This window comes from Mustela nivalis (assembly GCF_964662115.1).
Source record: "Mustela nivalis genome assembly, chromosome: 2".
Lineage (NCBI taxonomy): Eukaryota > Metazoa > Chordata > Mammalia > Carnivora > Mustelidae > Mustela > Mustela nivalis.
In genome coordinates, this window is record NC_139021.1 from 22,952,159 (window position 1) to 22,973,089 (window position 20,931).

At 37.4% G+C, this 20,931-nt stretch overlaps 1 long non-coding RNA gene across 3 annotated transcripts in view; it reads right to left on the reverse strand.

The window, feature by feature from the left end:
• Positions 1-5,993: 5,993 nt before the first annotated feature.
• The window catches only part of LOC309854415, a 74,284-nt gene continuing 59,346 nt past the window's right edge, over positions 5,994-20,931 (reverse strand). For 2 of the 3 annotated variants that reach the window (XR_014306226.1, XR_014306227.1), the window contains 2 exons: positions 11,657-11,704; positions 5,994-6,188 (listed from right to left, as the gene is read on the reverse strand). This is a non-coding gene — a long non-coding RNA (uncharacterized lncRNA). The remainder of the gene's footprint in view (positions 6,189-11,656; positions 11,705-20,931) is intronic. The other variant, XR_014306225.1, reaches the window with a different exon arrangement.

The window sequence follows — 20,931 nt, forward strand, 5'->3', positions numbered from 1 at the left end:
ACAAGAATCATGATCTAGCCAGTATATTTTCTGCTTTTGGTTAAGCCCGAGGGAGGCAAGTATGTCTGGAGATATATATATATCTTAATCTGGAGAAATGGTACACGACTCTTCTCTGCCCTTCTGATAGCACTAGGAAGCACATTGAATGACAGCTAGGAGAGGGTCTTATTTTCAAGTAACTTTGGCAAAAGCATATCCTAAGCTCCGCATCACAATTTTTCCATGCCAGAATCTGACAAGTATGGATAGATCTTTCGTTCTCAACCTGAGGATATGCTTCTTGCTCCATTCCAGGCCTAATGTCCTGGATTCTTACACTTTGGCAGGGCAAGAAGAGAACTGGAGAGGTTATTATAAGTGAGACCCAGGCACACACACACGAAATACACAGATCTGATCACCTGAATTGGAGGAAAAGGTGAAGACCGAGACTCAGAAACAAAGCAGAAGCCTCTGTTCCAAGGTCAAGACTGAGCCGGTAGCAGGAGAGACTGAAGGCTGAGTTTGACAGTGTTGGAATGGTGTTTTCTGAATTCAGCATGCCTCAGGTAAAACAAAACAAAACAAACAAACAAAAACAAAAAGCTGGTCCAGGGATGAGTGGGTTGAGAGGGTCTATTTAATTCTGCAGATATCCTGGTGAGCTCGGCCATGATTGGCGATGCTGGCCTCATCATTTCAGGATGGGCAAGACCGGAACGTAAGCTGGGATTAGAGTAAAACCAAAACTAGATCTCAGGCTGCTTTGAGGTTCATGATCTCATTTTCCGCATCGAGCAATCGAAGTTTCGCTGGTATGGCCCAGACCTGCTTGTGAATCACTGAGATAAAATGACTTGATACTCTATTTGACATGGACAGCTGGTTCAAACAACACACCCACGTGTGGGAGCTAGGGTTCCTTAGCCCTTCGTTTTGATCTGGAGGCACCTGGCATTGGGGTTGTGATTGATTTCCCTGATTTCATTGGCCTTCCTAATTGATTCTTGCTATGTTCACCTCTACTATGTAATCCTTTGCCTTCTTAGAACCCAGGCCACAGTAGTCATTGGTGCATTTTAGTTCTTGGTCAATGACAAGCACCTTTGAAACTTTTTGAGGGATTCCTTTGCTGTAAATCACAATATGGCTTCTGTCTTCCCTGAGCTAAACGGAGTTGGAGACATACTTCGTAACTTTGCATTTCTTCTTGCATTTCTATTTGGGGGAGCAGAGTCATGAGTAATAGCATATCAGAATGAGTGTCTAAAAAACATCTGATGCCATAAAATATGATTCTACTTATCTGGACATTGCAGATTCAGTGGTGAGGCAAATAAAACTTTCTCATCCCTAACCAATGCCATAGGATAAGATCATAAAAGCAGTTTGCGCTAAAACCAGTTCAGTCCCAAGCACATTACTGAAGCAGAAGAGATAATAGTGCCTTTCAGCAGTGCAGTGAAAAATGGTATTTTGAACAGTAAAGGGATAATAAAAAACCATTATTATTACAACTACCACTCACTATTGAAGGAAAGTTGCTGTGCTTATTAGAAGTTTAAAAAGAGAAGCGTATATTATTTACATTAAAGTTTCAGTATGACCTTTCTGACAGTAAAGTTTAATGTGTAAAAATTTCCATGAATTATCAAAGGAGGTTGTGAAATTTTCTTTTTTCTTTTCTTTTCATTTCTTTTTTTCTTTTTTTGTCTTTCTTTTTTAACAATAGTATCATGATCGGATTAGTTGCTCATGGGTGTGGGTTTCAGAGGTCTCATCTGTCTTGCTAGTATTACGTAATGACTAAGGGAGAAGTAGCACCAGTTGGATCAGCCTGGAATTCCCTTCTCTAGGTTTTGGCGCTTGCTTCTTATCTTCTCTACAATGCGTGTGGAAAACACAACAAAACAAAAACAAAAAACAGTGTGATTGAGGAATGCCCTTCATCTGAAAAACAGATATCATGAAAACTGATAAAAGGAGTAGCCTTGGTTAAGAAATTATACATAAAAGCTTACCAGTAGAATATCTGATACTCTGTATATGCTCAGTGAATGTATCTTTCATGTTGTTTTCTTTATGCAAAGCTAATTTAAGGCTACATTCAAGAGCATGGAATTTGGAATCAAACAGGCAGGCCTCAATTTAACTTCTTGCTCCGCCCCTCACCACGAGCCTCTGAGTTACATAATTTCCTTAAGCCCAAATCACCACAACTTCAAAATGGAAATAATCACCTCTGCCTGATGGAGTTGTGAGTGGATTAAAATAAGAACATTTCTGTAACACACTTAACGTCCTACCCAGGATATGGTAAGTGCTTATTGAATGATTCCTACTTTTTGTTATCCTCATTGAAGACAGATTCATTTTCTGCAGGATTATAAATCAACTCGGATATGTCACTGTGAGAGCACAGTGGTGGGGATATTTTTTAGGTTGGGCACCACCAAGAATCAGTAAAGGTAAATTCAAGTTTTTGTTTTGTACTTTTCAAAGCCACTTAAAAGTTATCCCCAAACAAACATTCATAAAAGCGTAACATAAACGTTCTAAGCACAAGTTATGAGGTCTCGTGATCTGGTTTCCAAACTTATTTTCGTTGTATTCTAGGTTGTGATTCTGGCCAAGTTTCTGGATCTTTATGTACCTCAGATGCCTTATATGTAAAATAGGATAACATTAGTAATGCTATAGGTTAATCGGAAGTATTACATAAGATTAACTTTGAAAAGCTTAGCACAGTGCCTGGCACAAGGTTGTATAAGCTGCTATAATTATTGGCTGACATGATTTCATTCTTGGGAGCTGCTATCTTGAAGAGGCTTTCAAAAAGTGTAATTGTTAGAGTTTTTTTAAAAGATGGTTAAAAATAGACCATATTTTTCTCTCAAACTGCTACTGTCATAAAGTACGTTACGTGGTTTTTTAGATCGTCACATTTTAAACTTATATTTCTATATCCTTTCTTCTGTTGCATGTCACTTTACTTTTTGACTCTCAGCAACTTAAAATTGAAACTCCGTCTGGATGTGAAGTTTACCCTCTAATCAAAGTGCCAGTGCTCTTCAAAAATCCTTTGTGTGTGAAGTTTAGAATCACAAAAGACTGGAACCCTTTCTGCCTTTTAGAGAGTAAGGGAGCAGGCTACAAAAATATTCTTTAAAAGACAATATTGAGATTTACATTATCAAAAATTCAAAGATGCTCTTTTCAAAAGCCAAAACCACCAAAGCCTCGGGCTAGTCGAGACATGGTAAGATGCAGCCAGCTAAGCTGGCCAGGGTATTACTGTGGATGAGTTAGAGGAGGAATCACCCCAAGCAATGGTAGCTCTCAGAAGGGGGCCTGCCCTTCACAATTTAAGCTCTTTGAAGCTGCATTTCCTTCAAGCAATGAGAAGTCTTTGTGGTGATGGGAAACATACATTTATAATTATAGAAGAACAGAGTGTACACTAGACACGGTAGAGAAGAATGCAAGGGTTTGAAGGGAAGTCTTGATATACACACAGCCTCACTCATGCAGCATCTTTCCTAAAATGTTGGGTATTTTAGTTGGACCCTAATTGAAATGGCCAGGAGGCAGCATTCTTACATAGCCTGCTCCTTTCCAGCACTCCCTTTGGCCCTGACCCAGCCATGCCGAGATGGTACTATAGTGTGCTCTTTGTAAACCCGATTGCTGAAATAAAACATATAAAAGTCATGAAATGATTTCAAAATGACATACCTATCTACTTATATAACATTTGAGAAAGTGAGCAAAATGGAATTGAATGATGTCCATAATACTTTTTTAACTCCTCTAAAAGTAAAACTTGAGCTGATTAGCCCATTCTACCTGAATCATTACTTTTTTCTTTTCTTTTTATGTTTTTTTTTAATTAGTTTCAGAGGTAGAATTTAGCAATTCACCAGTTGTGTGTAACACGCAGTGTGCATTATATCAAGTGTCCTTCTTAATGCCCTTCACCCAATTTACCCCATCCTCCCCCCACCTCCCCTCCAGCAACCCTCAGTTTGTTTCTTCGAGTTCAGCATCTCCTTTGGTTTGCCTCCCTCTCAATTTTCATCTTATCTTATTTTTCTTTCCCTTCCCCTATGTTCACGTGTTTTGTTTCTTAAATTCCACATATGAGTGAAATCATATTATTGGCTCTTTCTGATTGACATATTTCATTTAGCATGATACCCTCTGTTCCATCCACATTGCTGCAAATGGCAATATTTCATTCTTTTTGGTGGCTGAGTACTATTCCATTATACATATAAATAATACATCTTCTTTATCCATTCACCTGTCAGTGGACATCTGGACTCTTTCCATATTTTGGCAGCTGTAGATATTACTGCTATAAGCATGGGGTGCATATGCCCTTTGAATCACTAGTAGTCCGATTGCTGGGTCATAAAGTATCTTCATTTTTAACTTTTTGAGGAACCTCTCTACAGTCTTCCAGAGTGTCTTTTGACTATACATGTAGAAATTAACACTGACATCTCTAGTTTATACGTTCAAACATCCCATGATATGGGTAAGAGTAACTCATGTTTGATTGATTAGAGGAAAAAAAGCAAAATATGCAGAAGTATCAGAACAAATACTGGTAAATATATGAAAACATTAACTTTGTTTTATATTTCTATATAAATTTATATTTTGAATACTCAGTGGAGAATACACAAAAAGATAAATTAAATAATAAAAGGTGTAGGCAAAGCTTCCACTGTAGACTTTAAACATAAAATCAATGGGAAAAAGAACCCACAGTGGGAAGACCAAAGATGAAAAGAAAAAAACCCCAGAAAATTCTTGAAGAATTTTCTGTTGGACTACACGTTGTAGATAAACTACTAGAGATATAATGTAAGCTGATGACCCCAAACTAGTCAACAACAATAAAAGCCGAACCCTACATCTTTTTCCTAATAATTGGTCATCATTACATCATATGGTATAAAAGGGAAATACAGGGTTTGGAGTCAGAACTACAATGTACATTCTGGATTGTTATTCACTAGCTGTATGAATTTTACCAACTACCCGGTGTTCTTGAGCTTTGTAAACTCCTATGTACATGTTGAATATGAGAGCTACCAAAAAGTATGTGAGAGGTTGAAATATAATGATTTGTATAATAAGCCTAGCTCAAGTACTGGAATATAATTGGTTCTTCAATGTTAGTTCTTCTTTCTCTCTCTCTCTCTCAAGCCATTTTTCTTCTAAAATTAAAAAAAAATTTTTTTTTTTTTGGCTCTAAGGAGACAGGAGATTCTGTTCAGCCACTGTAGGTTCATTTGAAAGCCCCCCCCCTTTTTTTTTTAAGTCATCTGCTTCCTTATCTCTTCTTTTCATGTGTGCATGTGCATTTGCACATATGGACATGTGCACACATGTGTAAAGTCACCTTTCTCTGTGCTTGCTCTTACTGGACATAGGTCAGTTTGGGACAAAGCAGAGTCTATTTTATGCATAAATTATTCTAAAGTTCAGTAGGTAACTCATTATTTAATCTTGGCTTAATAGCCTACATAGGTCACGGGAGGTAGAACTTGAAGATAATGAAGCAAGTGATTCATTGAATTGACAACATTATTATATTCATATATTTCAGTTTCATTATGATGAAGTAAATGGCACATTTGACTAGAAATCTTGACGAGATTCTCTCCTTGACAACACTACTTACTGATATGTCATATGACTATAACCAGGGTGTGTCAAGTTTTTTATCTTCAAAATAGAAATCACAGAATAGTTTTTCTCTTCCCCACAGCAATTTTTGATGTATAAATTACAATTATATTGTAAGTAATTTGGAGGCCCCGATACCAATTCAAAATAACATTTTGAGCATTTAAAGTGTACTCTGAAAACTACCAGTCTCTCTGTGTGTACTGCTTTCCTCTAATATGTTATTTTAGAAATAGGTGAATATGTCTTTAAAGAGAAGAAGGAGAAGAAGAAAAAGACAAAAAACAAATAGTGCTGATAGATAGCCAAAATCTTATAGTGGGGGAGTACAAAAATAGCATTTTGGGGGTTGATGTGCTTTCATTTAATTATTCCTGAGCTTCTTGCCAGAAACCACTAAATATAAGTGGCCATATCACGTGGCGCTTGGAAGAGTTGACAGCAAACGTAGACATCAAAACCAGCATCAGAAAAGCACCAGACCATTTTCCAGGTTGTTACCAAGGCTGATGAAGAAAAACAGAGAAAAATAGTTTACATCAGAAATAATGATTTCTCAGTTATATTCAGTCTTTAGTGATACAAATATAGCCAAACCCAATGACTTCTTAAGCAAACACATTGTATTCTTTGGGGAAAGATTAACTATAAAATAGTTATAGGGATCATGGGGGAAACTCCCTGGAAATGAGTATCAGCTATAATGAAGGACCACGGAAACAGACTTAATTGGAAGCCCTGTGTGGACAGACAGACATCATTCTTTTTTTTATCATGGTGTCCAGGATGATTCACAATCTATAATGGGGAATCAATGAAAATCGGTTAAATGAAAAGTATGAAGGAGCTGGTATTCCTGCATATATTATAATACACATAAAGTAAAGGACACTAGTTTATAAGACTTGGTTCTATATACTTCTCCCAATTTCTATCCAGAGGACATGACACATAAAAGCATGATTAATCAATTTCAAACATCTCCCTTCCTCTTTGGTCCATGGTCTTCCCAACACCAATCCCTCGCCATCTACACTGGTTGACTTCAGTTGTGCACTGTCCCTGACCATTGGTTTCATTGGCAATTACTCCTCCCTCTAAACAGAGGGAGAACAGATGGGCTTACACTCTACCTGTTTACTGCTTCAGTGAGGAGTTAAACTGAATGGAGAAGTTAGCTCTTGTACAGCAAGAAATCAACGACAGTGACCACTATTTGCTGAACATTTACTGCGTACAACATGCTCTTCTGAGAGCTGTACACAAGTGGCATTTTTAGCCCTCAAATAACTCCACAAGTGGGGTAATATTTTTGTTTCTTTTTAAATTTTAAGAAATATAGAACTACAGAGGTCAAGTAACTTGCTCAAAGTCAGTCAATTCCTAAAAGGCAGAACCAGAATTTGAAACAAAATCTGTCGGACATTAGGTCACTTCAGTGTTTAAAATCACCATCTTTTCTTTGAGAATCTGTGACAGGCACACCCCTCGAGACAATTAAATCTCCTTCATGTCAACAAGTCACTGCTTTTCTCTTATACCTAGTCTTGAACTATCTCTCCTTCAATTTTTATTTTATTCAGGGTAATCATCATTCTAATAAGAGCAACCCTATTGAACTAATCAAGCTGAATAAAAGAATTACATTTAAAGATGGGCACACTGTTTGCTCAGTCACAACTTCATTATTGCTCACTCTCCCATGAATGTCTCATATTCTCAACAGTCAAGTGTGATGATGGTTGGGATTTTATTCTCTGCCTCAGGCACAATTAGAAGCAGGCACACAAATTGACCAGGACTCTGTTGACTTTCATCTTCCCCTTTGTGTGAAGAGTTGATTTTATTCTCAGACTGGCTCTCCATATTACCATGAATGTGACCACTGGGAAGGGGCTGCCTTTCCTTTAAGTGCATTGGAAAAACTTGAAATAACCCTAGCTATCTGTTTGGGCCCACATCTGGATCTATCAACACCTGGCCTTGATAGCAATTCTCATGGAGTTTTGGGAAAGAAACAGTTTCTTAAGGGAAGAAGGGGACTGGGCAGACAAATAATAGATCTTCCATTCAGTCTCACCAGGAATTTGGTAATACAAATTTGTAGATACTTCTAATGAAAGGGAGAAGTATAAGGAAATTTCATTCTAAAGTCAGAGAGATACAGTCTCTATTGTTGTCTTCTGCAGAACTTGCAGAAAATAGGCACCTGTTGATGTACTTGTTGGATCAAAGGAGTCTGATAATACTCCACTAACTCTCCCATCAGAACACTATGCATTCAGCCATGACTTGCAGAGGAAGAAGAGAAAAAGGAGAAGGAAGGAATAGACAAAGAGGGGATAGAGGAAGAAAATAGGGGAAAAAATGGCAGAAGAGGGTTAGAAAGAAAATCCTATTGTCATATAAATCCACTGAAATTTGTCAGAAAGCATTAAAAGAAACAGGTATAGGTGTATACAGATGGGGAATTTTAAACTATACCTGCCCTTGTAGATTAGATATTATATAATTATAGTTTTATTTTTTTAGGATTAAATTTCATGTCATTTGATAGTGTTTTGGGCTCTTCCAGGGAGTCAATATGAGTGTTAAATTGGATTACCTCCGCCCCTTGTAGTTCCTCTTTGTTCTACCTCATCAGCTGGCAAGCAATTGCAAAAGCCCAGCCAGGAACCCATGTTCTGAGCAGGAGTTGTCTGTATATTCTATATTTACTCTGCTTATTCTTAAAGTGTACAAGTAAGAAGTGTCCCTTTGAGAAAATGATGTTTTTCTAAAGTCCAAAGTTATCTGAACCTATATGAAACTAAAAAAAGTCTTGGGTTAGGCTTGTGGTTTGAGGTTTGAATTAAAACTTAGGTTATTCTTATATCATCCTCACTAGTTTTCTGTCAATGTTTATATTGTTTCCATATCTCTGTCTTCCAGAGCAAGACATTATCATGGGTTTGGATACAGTAAGAACAAACTAACCAGATTTTCTGCCCATATGTCAAAATGAACCTAGGCTAAACATGTCTACAGGTTTAACTTTAACTACATGTATATTTGGTTCACTTTGGTTGGTTTACATTTCTCAGTTTTAGCAGGCCATATTTATATACCATAAAAATACCATTAGGATGCCAGGATCTCTCAAACCCCAATATTATACAAGTAGTTAATCATAGGATAAGATCACCAATTCATGTGCTTCAAAATAGAGTATCTTCTGGATTCTTTCTCAGTGAATAAACTCAATATGTCAGTTAAAATCTGTTATACTCACAGCTCTTTCTAAGTGAGGCAGCCCTGTCTGAGGTTGCTACTAAAGGGGGAAATTTATGAGACTATGTTTTGCATTAGCTATTGCATCTGTACTCTACCTGTCTCCCACAGGCATTAGGACAAGACTGGATAACTGACCCAAGACAGCCAATCTGTAGGCTAGCCATATACCTATAAATTGCCCTGCTATGGAAGATAGATATATTATCATAGTCAATAGATTACATTCTTGGGAACTTAAATGGGGTAATACAGAAATAATAAAAGTGTGAGCATGGGAGCCAAAGCTTCCAAATAATGCTAAATCAAGTCAGGACCCTGATAGTCCTTAAGCATAGCAATAAAATAATGGTCAACAATACTAACCATTTCCAATAAAGCAGCTATTTTACTAGTATTACCTCATTTCATTATATTTCAATTAGTTACTACTTTCATTTTATCTTACCGTTCATGAAACTGAAATTGAGTGAGATGAAGTATATTACCTATTTGAACAATTAACCATGGGTGAAGCTTGCATTCAAATTCAGATTTAGATCACTTTATAACCCATGATCCTTATTATTATGCTATATTATTAGAGAGAATTTTAGGAAGCAGAAACAATGATGAAGTAGAAGTTAAGAAAAGACAGAAAACAAAGGGAAAAAAATATGCCAGTTGGTATTGAGAGGAAAATGAAGGTACAGGATAGAAAGCTGTAATTTAATCGTTGGTCACTATCTTAAAAGTTCAGATTTTACTGCTCCTATGGTTCCTAAAACTAAAATCTATACTCTATATTCATGATGAAGGATCCTTCTGTGGATTCCCTATGGGGATGATGGTAAGATTCTGTCCTTTAAATGTCCCTCCCAAGTATTTCTAAGAAATGCCTCCGCCACCCCTGCCTTCTTGAGCCAGCTTCAGTGAGGGTGCCCAGCTCTCCCAACTGAGAAAAGCTCATTCGAAGGACTGCCACTTAATAAGTAGATCTTAAGCAAGTTCTAATTATCAACTTGTTCATGTATAAGCTCATTTATTTGTGAACAAATTAATAACTGTGTATGGCACTATATAATCATAATTTCTTTTATGTAGAAAAAGAAGAAAAATATTCTTTTTTGTAGTTGGGATTTGTAGATACTCTACTTATTTGCACAATTTATTCATCCAATTAGAGCTGCTTCCCTATTTATACATACATCAGAGTGTAAGAGACTGATGTTACTGAAAGGAATGTCCTTAAAAACGTAGGAAAATTTCAAATATATTGCAAAGTATGTTAAATAGGAAACAGAATGAAATTAACAAGGTAATAATATTTTGTGATCATATAGTAGAAAAGAGAGATTCTCATAGATCAGTAAATGTGTTTGTACTGATCTTTGAAAGAATGACTGAATGAAAAGTAAAGATGATGTAGCAAGCTTTTCATAAAAATAATACTGATTTATTTTTTGTACAAAAGTGTCTTTTGTTCTATGAGAAAATGATGCCAATTGTTATAGTTATTTTTGTAGTATGTGAATTTAGCAAAAAGGATTGCCAATCCTATTGTTGATCTCCAGGTTTTATTTATTTAAAAAATATTCTCTTGTAGGTAAAATCCCAAAGTTCAGGAATCACTGGTATGGAAAATGATCATTATTATGGGAAATTTTGGAGATTAAGAAAGACATGTGTATGAAAAGGGGAAAACAGCCTCCACTAGATTTAGTCTCTGGGAACAATCTTAAAAAATAAAAAAGTTAGAGACTAGGAACTTTTAAATTTAAAAGCAATTTTTTAATACACCCGAACTTTGGGCTATGTATCTGTAATAAGCTATGATTTTTTGAGGTTTTCTCATTGTTGATTGTATTTCTATTTATCTATATTCCATGTGAATGAGTAACTGAGTGATTGATAAGACAGCACCCATAAAGTAAACTTCTAGAAACATTTTCATTAAAAAGACAGAGCTAATCTTACCACAGAATCTCATTGGCAGAATAGGGAGATATTGCAACTCACCACAATAAAGTAAATATTTCAACAAGATTAATACCTATTTAAAAATGAAAACTGCTGAACCGTGGCAAGTAGAAGCCACTAAACATTTGATACATGTCTCTGCCAGGTTCTAGCCAAACCACCGAAATGTCCTGTCAAGTTATGCATCAAATAGAAGCTCAACGAAAAGGAACTGATGCTAGAATCTAGGCAGGAACAGGAACAGGTTTAGATTTCAAAAGTAGCCCAGTAAACCTTGTGGTTCTTGCCCAATGCGAAGGGCACTTTCTCCTGGTGCAGAAGGATGCTTTTCTACCTGCTTTAGGAGCTGCTGGGTTTCAGTTATGATAGGTAGCTTACTTTTGCCCTCCTCACGGCCCATTCTTGTTTATTTGCATTTCGGAGTACCATCCTTGTCACACCTCCTCATCCTTTCCCTCAGTTATCTTTCCTCTAACATTTCCTTTCCCACTTCCCGTAACAGACAGAGTGAAGTAAGTGTCTGATCTTACTACAAACGACTTTCACAACACTCTCTTTATTGAGGAATGGGGAGCTATATGAAATGATTCAAAATTGCATTGGAAGGGCTAACACTTAAAATCTTAGAAATAGATGCTTAACAAATAAAATTCAAAGCTGGCTTTATTTCTCGAGACAACGTAGTAATTCAGTAGGACTAAATCTGAAATTGAGAAAATTCTGTGAGGGTAGACCTAAAACTTACCTCCCACTAGCCTTAAAGCAGGAGAATTCTGCATAAAGGACAGTACATCTGGGTAAGGATAAGAGAATCATAGAATTAATGTCTAATTTTGAGAGAGAACAAATGTAAAAAGGCTTTACATTTTTGTATCCTGGTAAATGCCAAAGCTGATTATCTCTTCTTTCAAGAAATGAGAAAGACATCTTGTTTATTCTGTAATTATGATGACTTGACCATAAGAAAACTGGATTTTATTTAAATATTCTCTAATTTGGATGTTACTGAATCAGGTTAACACTTGCCTTCATTATCCAAAACAAGTTTCACTAAACAAAAGCTTTTAATTATTTAATTAGTGATAGAGCAATCAATATCTTGAAGAGATATTTTGCACTTCTCTGCTCATTGCAACATTACTCAGAGTAAACAAGATGTGGAAGCAACCTAAGTTTCTATAAGTGGATGAATGAATAAAAAACACTGTGACAGGGCGCCTGGGTGGCTCAGTGGGTTAAAGCCTCTGCCTTCAGCTCAGGTCATGATCTCAGGGTCCTGGGATCGAGCCCCGCATCGGGCTCTCTGCTCAGCAGGGAACCTGCTTCCCTTCCTCTCTCTGCCTGCCTCTCTGCCTACTTGTGATCTCTGTCAAATAAATAAATAAAATCTTAAAAAAAAAAAAAAAGCTGTGGTGTATAGACACGGTGAAATAGTGGGCATCCATTAAAAAAGAAAGAAATTCTGCCACTTACGACAAGATGGATGAACCTGAAGGTCATTATACTAGGTGAAATAAGCCAGCCAGAGAGAGACGCAGAAAAGGCAAATACTATATTGTATCACTTACATGTGAAATCTGGGAAAAAAGAAAGAAAAGCTGAACTCCTAGAAACAGAGAGGAGAATGGTAGCTGCCAGGGGCTAAGGAGGCTGGGGGAAACTCAGAGAGGTTGGTGTAAGGGTGTAAGGCACTTTTGGTTATGAGTAAGTTCCAACAATCTAGTGTACAGTGTGGTGCTTATAATTAAGAAGTAGTGTATACTTAAAATTTGGTAAGAGAGTAGAAATTGAGTATTCTCACACACACACACACAAATAAAAAAACAACGTAACTATGTAAGGATGATTGTGTTCACTTGATTATGGTAATCATTTCACAATTTATATGTTTATCAAATCATATTATATGCTCTAACTACATAAAATTTTGTTAATTGTACCTCAATGAACTAAGAAACACATAAATACACAAATAAATACAAAGCTTAAAATAGATTTTAAAAACATCTCTATATGTCTCAAAAAAAACACATTTTGATAAATTTTACGATATACCTGATCTTAGTGAGATTGGTGCATTAAATATAGATGAGGTAGTCTTTTTTTCCAAAAGGTTACATATAAGAACTCCTCCTGTCTTTCTCTATCTCCAACATCATTATTCAATCTCAAGTTTTGAGGACCAGGACTATTTGATTATTAAAAAATAAATAAATAAAAACTAGAACAGTTGACGAAGTCAATGTATATCCTATAGGAAAACTCAGAGAGGAGATGGGCCAATTCACTGTCCTGCTAATTATCCTAGTAAAGGAATTGGGGGAAACCTGTCTTTACTGTCTCTTTTAAGAGATATACAGAATGTTTATTAAAATTATTATGTAAGGGGTACCTGGGTAGCTCAGTTGGGTAATCCTCTGACGCTTGATATTGACTCAAGTCATGATCTCAGGGATGTGAGATTTAGCCCTGCATCAGGCTCTGTGCTCAGCAGAGTCTGCTTGGGGTTTTCTCCCTGTACCCCAGCCCCCACTCTCTCTCTCTTGCTCTCTAAACTAAGTAAATAGAATCTTTTAAAAAATGTTTATGTGAAATAACTTCTAGCAGACACCCACTAAGGTAAAAGAACCTTTTATGAACCTGGAAATGGTTGGCTTTGGGGAAGACACTGAAAACCAGGTCTGGTTCTTCAGGCAAACTGGTTCTTTATGACTTTGGAGTGGAGGGCTGGTTCACTAGGGAAGGCATGTTAAGAAACCGATGTTTTCTTTTTAGTTATCGTGTCTAGAAAAAACGTATTCATACAGCATGGACACTGAGGGTCATTGAAGAAAGACTGTCATATTGGTCACAGAGACAGTATTTGAGCCCTGTCATTGTCTTTTATCCTGTCTGAAAGTGAAGTCTTAATTCTGGTCCAACTTCCAATGGGGTTGAAGTACCATTGCAACAGGAACCTGACAGCCAATATATGCAAGTATAGCATTTGACCCTGCACTCTGGTCTCCTTTAGTAAACAATTTCTCTAGTCAGTTTAATACTACGTTGACTATTAAAGGGATGAGTTTGGTGCTATAGAGGCATATCCTTATCTTAAAAAAAGAAAAAAAAGAGTGAGCAATTGAATACTAAAACAAAAAAAGTCTTCTTTTCAGGTGTCTAGAAAAGATAAGTTGTCTTCTAGGAATATTTAGAGGTAAATTTACCTTACTATCCAATTGAAAAAGGAGAGTTAAAGTAATACCAAAGAAATAGAAAGATCTTACGTGTCTCATTTAGCTAGATGATTTCTATACAGTGACTTTTTTGAATGGTCATGCATTCATTGATGGATCACCTATGATCTCATAAATCTAATGTGAATTTTGGTTTTGAAAATCTGGGCTAAGCTTGGAAAATTAAGAGAGATTCCACTATTAATGGAGAGTTGTAGGAAGAAAATGAACAGTGAGTGAGGTGATGGGGGAAAGCCTGGAGGAAAAAAAGAACAACTTGGTTCACCAAATTGTTTTTGGGGAATTGTGTGCCACTTCCCTACCGTCCTAGTTGCTGAGCAGAATTTGCATTTCTGAACTGGGCCATTTGCATAAGAGTAGAGAGATGCCTGTGTGTGACTTTCAGGGAGTGGGCCTTCGCACCCTCCCACCTCCCACCTCTGCCCTGGCCTAATGAAAATGATCATGATATTGGAAGGGTCCTGCTGAAGACTGTTGGGATGGAACCAAAAGGGCAGAAGGGTTGAGAGGGGAGCCACTCGCTCATTAGGAACAGACGTTTGACTTTACAGAAAGCAATGAACGAGCTTCATTAATATTGGTTTCTTTGGAAGAGTACCTAGCTCTACCCTAATCAATATCTGAAATATCTTTTACTTGAAATTAGAGTTGGTTTGATTCAGGATTGAAAGAGAACGTCCAAAATAAATTGTCCCCCCCCCCCAAATCAGGGAACATTCTGCCACCAGAACTCCTGCACTAGTGACATATCTTGCCACCTGTGGTGCCCATCCTTGTTTCTCTGAAGTTAGCACCACCCAGTACTATACTCTGTGTTCTGCATAACAAAACAGATAGCTTTGTGCTCTTGAAATGTCCAAAATTTATTTATATTTTGTAATAGCAGCATGTAATATGTAGAGAAACCTGATGTTTCTGGAGGCCTGTTAATACCTTTTCCTTATTTTTGATTCCTTAATTTTTTTTGTTTTCTATAACTTTACTGTATCATTTGATTCTCTTACTCTAGTAAACTTATAATGAAATTGTGAAAATGAAAAAAGTTATAGCCCATGGCTATAACTTTCAGGCCATTTCAAACTTTCAGGCCATTAATGATATAAAAGTCTATAATTAGGAAGATAGCTATCTAAATTGTACTTTCTATCAATGTGTTGTTCTGTTTCCACAAAGACTGTAAGAATAATCTGATTCTCTACTAATACTTTTCTAGAGAAGTATTATACATCCTGTGAAATTATTGCATGCTAACAGCCTATTATGGGGACAGAAATTTCTGGATTAGATGATGGACATTAGAAAATCTCATGCACTTGCAATTTAAACCAATAGGTCTCACTCTTGAATGTGGTGTCAAAGTAGATGGAATCAGTTTGATTTGATAGTAGCATGTTCCCCAATCTTCTCTTCCTTTCTGACAACATGTGTTCCTTATTTTCAGTGCAATCAGTTCCCTCACTGCTCACTTCTACTGAACCACTGCCCTCGCACAGCAGTCACCCAAGGCTACTGTCCTTGGGCCCATGATTAAAATCCTCACTTCCTTCTTCCCTTTACCCCAGTGGTCCTTCCCATAAATACTTGTGTTATCTCAGAGCCGGATGGTAGCGGAAAACTGTTTGATATGGGAGAGGATTGAGGGTGATACAGCGGTTCGGAATCTGCAGTTAGAGTCCAGATTTCTTCTTCTTAGCTGGGTGACAATTAGGTCACTCTAGAGCCCCAATGTATCCATCCATAGAATGGGGATAATAATGCCTAAATCATAGGGAAAGCATTGACCAGAGTGACTGAACCTCATGATTCTCAATAAATAGTGTTATTTTCAGGAGGTTTTGCCTTATTGAAGACTCTTTCAGAGCCCAAGTTGAACTCATCTTGGTTAATTTTGTGGGGTTGGGAAGGTATTATGATAAAGTGAAGTAAAAATTCCTAATTACAATTGGATAAAAGGGTGGGCAAAGGAATAATCACAGAGGTAATATCTGAAATCATCTCCCTAAAACTTGCTCTTCGATCACTAGAAGAGAAACTCCATGGAGCTCAGGTAAGTGCCTCTCAATATTGTTATCACAGTGTGATTGGGGAAACTGGTCAGTCTGCCTGGGACATTCTGGGATCCTTCAGCCTTCTACTCACACCTCAGCATTTAGCTTCAAGTCCTTTCATTCAGCAGGCCCACGGTGACCTCTTAAAACCAGATTAGATTCCCTTGCTGTGGATTCTTCCTTGATGCAGTCCTAAAGCAAATCAGGCTTTTCTGTAATTGTTAGTCTCACCCTCCTGAACCTTACAAGGTTCCTGAGAATAGGGCTTTTGTTCGACGTTGTATTTTTCCTGTCTAGTACCGTCGTTAGTTCAAGGGAGACATTTTAAATACTGAGGAATGACTAAATAAATACATGGAGAGATTGATAAAGGCAGGCCACTGAGGGAGAAATTTATAGGAGAATAGGCTAAAATAAAAAGCAAAAGTAAATTTAAAATATATCTGCTCAGAGATGTGAATATCATGTCTGTCTTTAAAATTTGGAAGGCTATAAATTCATTGCCTTATGTTTATTCAATTATCAAATAGTAGGGATTGCTTCCTTTTTTAAAAAAATTTTATTTACTTGAGAGAACAAGAGAGTACAAGAAGAGGAGGGACAGAGGGAGAGGGAGAAGCAAGGCTCCCCACTAAGCAGGGAGCTCAATGCTGGGCTCAATCCCAGGCTCATTCCCAGGACCCTAGGATCATGACCTGAGCTGAAGGCAGATGCTTAACTGACTGAGCCACCCAGGAGTCCGAGTAGCTGACTGCTTCTGATAGGTTTCAAGGATACAGGGCAGAGAAGTGGGGTTCTTGACCTCACTGAGGTTAAAACCAAGTGGGGAAAATACAGATGTTAACAAATAGTAATAATGTGATGTGGTTCGTACCACACAGTGGAGAGGGCATTCAGCTAACTCAAGGTTAACAGGTTCCAGAAAGAGTTCTCAGGCAGCAAAATGCACGAGTTAAATCAGAAAGGCACACACAAAAGGAAGGAAAGAACTAGACAGAGATGACCTCTTCTAAACGTGTTTCATTTTGATCCTGGGTCTCCCAGTCCAGCCTAAACTGGCTGCGTAAGGAAGAGGAAGGCCTGCCTCACAGAACCAAAGCATCTGGTGGAGACTTCAGGAATGCTTAGGTCAAGAGGCTCAAATATTGTCTTCAGACGTCTCTGTCTCTCTCCTCCTGGCTCTGCTTTTTGCTTTGTTGACATTTCCTTTCTAGATTTTTACTTAATGAGCCATGGAAGCCACTAGCAGCTGCAGGAACCTCCCCCCAATTACCACCTTACAAATCCTAGTAAAACCACAAAGCTCTGCCTTCCTTGTAGCACCGACAAAGCCCTCGAATCTAGTCACATGGGTCTGGATCATGATTTGCCCATTTCTTAACAAGTCAATACAGCCAGAGAGATGAGCGGCTCTGCTCGGATGTTTGAATCATTTGTTCACCTCTGGAATCTAGAATGAGGTCAAGCCCATCGGTTCACATGGCCTGAAGATGGGGAATTGTGACAATGGCAAAATGTGGGGAGGAGCTAATGTGGAAACAAGGCAGGGATGGACGTCAGCAAAAGCCAGATGTTCATTAAACACCTACGCCCCCCAAAACACACACCATTGGACCTTAACAACACTTCTTCCATATGTCCGTCTTCCGTAACAAACTTATTATTAAATACTTTAATATTATTCCTGCACACATAACTCATATATTGTACCATACACTCATAGGAATAAACACAAACATACCTGGAAAATCACAAATTTTAAAAAAAAAATGATAAAAGTTTAATAATAACAACAAAAAGGTACCTGTGTAATACCCTAGATATCATTACACTTTTGGAATTTGCTAGAACCCATACTAGCCCAAATGCTTTATACTTTGATCTTTGACTACTTGCATTACTGCTGCTTTCCTCATGCGTGGCCCACACCGATCATAATCAAGTGCGACAGGCAGGGCTTATCCTCTACATGGTTGGGAGCATTCTTTTGATAGGGATCACTGTATTTTTTTTTTTAATGGAAAAGATCTTAAAGACCATATTGTTTATTCTCATATCCTACAAGTAAGAAATTAAATCCAAAGAGCTTCAATAACCATGCGAAATTTTCAAATTTGATGATGAGCCAGTTTCCTTAAATAAAACACCAAGGGGCACCAGGGTGGCTCAGTGGGTTAAAGCCTCTGCCTTTGGCTCAGGTCATGATCTCAGGGTCCTGGGATCGAGTTCCTCTGCTCAGCTGGGAGCCTGCTTCCCCCCACCCCCACCGCCACCTGCCTCTCTGCCTACTTGTGATCTTTGTCTGTCAAATAAATAAAATATTAAAAAAAAAAAAAAAAAACCACCAAATGACACTTCTCAATAGAAAGGTAGTTCCGAACCAGGCCATCTCTCCTACCACTTTCTGCATCTGAAAACCAGAAAAAAGTAAAGAAGAACCAGGTGCCCCCTTTCCTGCCAGTATGAAAACCCTCCATTATAAAACACTGAAAAATGCTATAGAACACACAGACACATTATTGCCATGATTTTATAGCAAGAGGAGACTTTATTTTTTATATTAATCATGAGTTGGAAAAAGCCGTCACTTTAGAGATTCTAATGAGTAGCAGTTTATAGGTAAGCTTGACCATGTTGAAAAACAAGGACCAGTAACCTGATTTTTGCCCCGGCAAGTTCTTCACAAAATGGGATGAGGTTTTTATGGGATATATTTCTGCCTCTGCTTTAAATACCAGAAGAAACTGGTGAAAATTAAAATGTAACATCCAGGGGCGCCCAGGTAGCTCAGTTGGTTAAGTATCTGTCTTTGGCTCAAGTCATAATCTCAGGGTCGTGGGATCGAGACCCACATCAGGCTCTCTGTCCAGTAGAAAGTCTGCTTATCCCTCTCCCTCTGCTCCTCCTCCCTGCTCAAGGTCACTCTATCAAATAAATATAAAAAAATAAAATAAAATGTAACATCCAGTTTGTGTGTTTCAAAACCAATCAGAACATTCCATGTAACTAATTCAAATAAAACCACACAGAGCTGTCCTGAAATCAGGATCTCAAAAAGATTTCTGTATTCTTAGAGAACACGCAGCATGGTGATTTACATAATTTACATTTATTGCAACAAAGATTAGGGAAGTAAAGGGTAAAAAAGTGAAAAATCATGGCTGTGTTGTATAAATGGAGAACTACAGTAGAAGGAATATAAGAAATAATAAACCAAGTATATATTCTATTGCTCTGTCAACTATACAGACGAAAGTTTTGTTATTTAGCGTATTATACTACCAATAATATTTTACTATCAAGAAATTTAATAGTACATCTTCTTTTTTTTCTGAACATAATTTTGAGCTCAAGAAACTACTAACAAAAATACCAGATAGGCATCCCCTACAGAAAATAGTTTAAAACTCAAAGGATATCTTAGGCCTTTTTATTTTTGCAAAAACCTCCAATTCCTGAATTTCTGGATTATAGTCCATTCTACTAATATTCCTTCTTCTTGGATCTTGTTTTAATGTTCATGTTTGACATAAATGGTAGATGTAACGATATAATAAATAATCTGTATTTTTATTCTTGGAGTTACTTCACCCTTACTCAGGAATGAACCATTATGCTTTTCAGTGTGGTTTTAAGAGATCGTTGTTCTTCAGTCACTTTTGACTTAACTTTACTGTGATATATCAAAAGAAAAAAAAAAATCCCTGTAGGCATTCACAGTTATATTTCACTCTAATTACAGAATTCTTCAGCAGTATATGCTGAAACTCTAACTTTCTGAAATGGATGTTTTTGGGGTAGATTAAGGTGACAGCTATAATGCTGGGTAGGACTTTGAAGTGTTTAAAAATTCCTCCCCACAAGATAAGCCTGAAGCTGAATTTCAGCCAAGAGTCTGTAATTGCCTAAAAGTGTGATGTTTTCCATTTGTTTCTTCAAAGATTTTTTTTTTCCACTTTATCCACAGAGGCAGAGTTTTCCTATTCCAAGCCGCATCATTCCACAACGTTTTCCTACCAGAGAGAGATTTTAGAGACTATCTCAGAGAAGGCAAACATGACAGGGGTTTAGTCAGCCGATCAGTCTCTGTTCACCTAGTGGATGTACTGGGAGTGCTTTCAGAGAAAGAGGATGGCGGCGGGTTAGCCATCCCGAGATACGATGAACCCGCACGACACTATTAGGAAACAGAACAAGCTTCATGTGTTCTTAAAAGCCAAATGGGAAAAAAATGACACAAAGGATAATTGCAGGTGTATCAAAAAGGTCAGTTCAAAGTCAGCTATAGTTTGTAATAATGATTTTTTAAAACGAATTTATGAAGATTTATTTTTCATATTACACAAATCACCCATTTCAAGTGTATCATTTTTAGTAAGCTTACTAGATGGTACAACCATCACCATAAATCAGTTTTAGAACATTTTAATCCCCTCAAGAAGATCCCTCATGACTATTTACAGCTAATCCCCATTCCTACCCCCAGGCAGCCGCAAATCTACTTTCTGTATCCAGAAAGTTGCTTTTTCTGGACCTGTCATATAAATGGAATCATAAACTATGTAATCTCTTCCATCCAGCTTCTTTCATTTAGTCATGTTTTGGGGATTCATCCCTGATGCAGCATCTGTCATTATTTGTTTATTTTTATTGATGAATAGTATTCCACTGTGTGGAATGATTTTTAATGGCAATGATCTTAAAACTATGTTTTTCACAGTGCCTTAAAAGCTCTA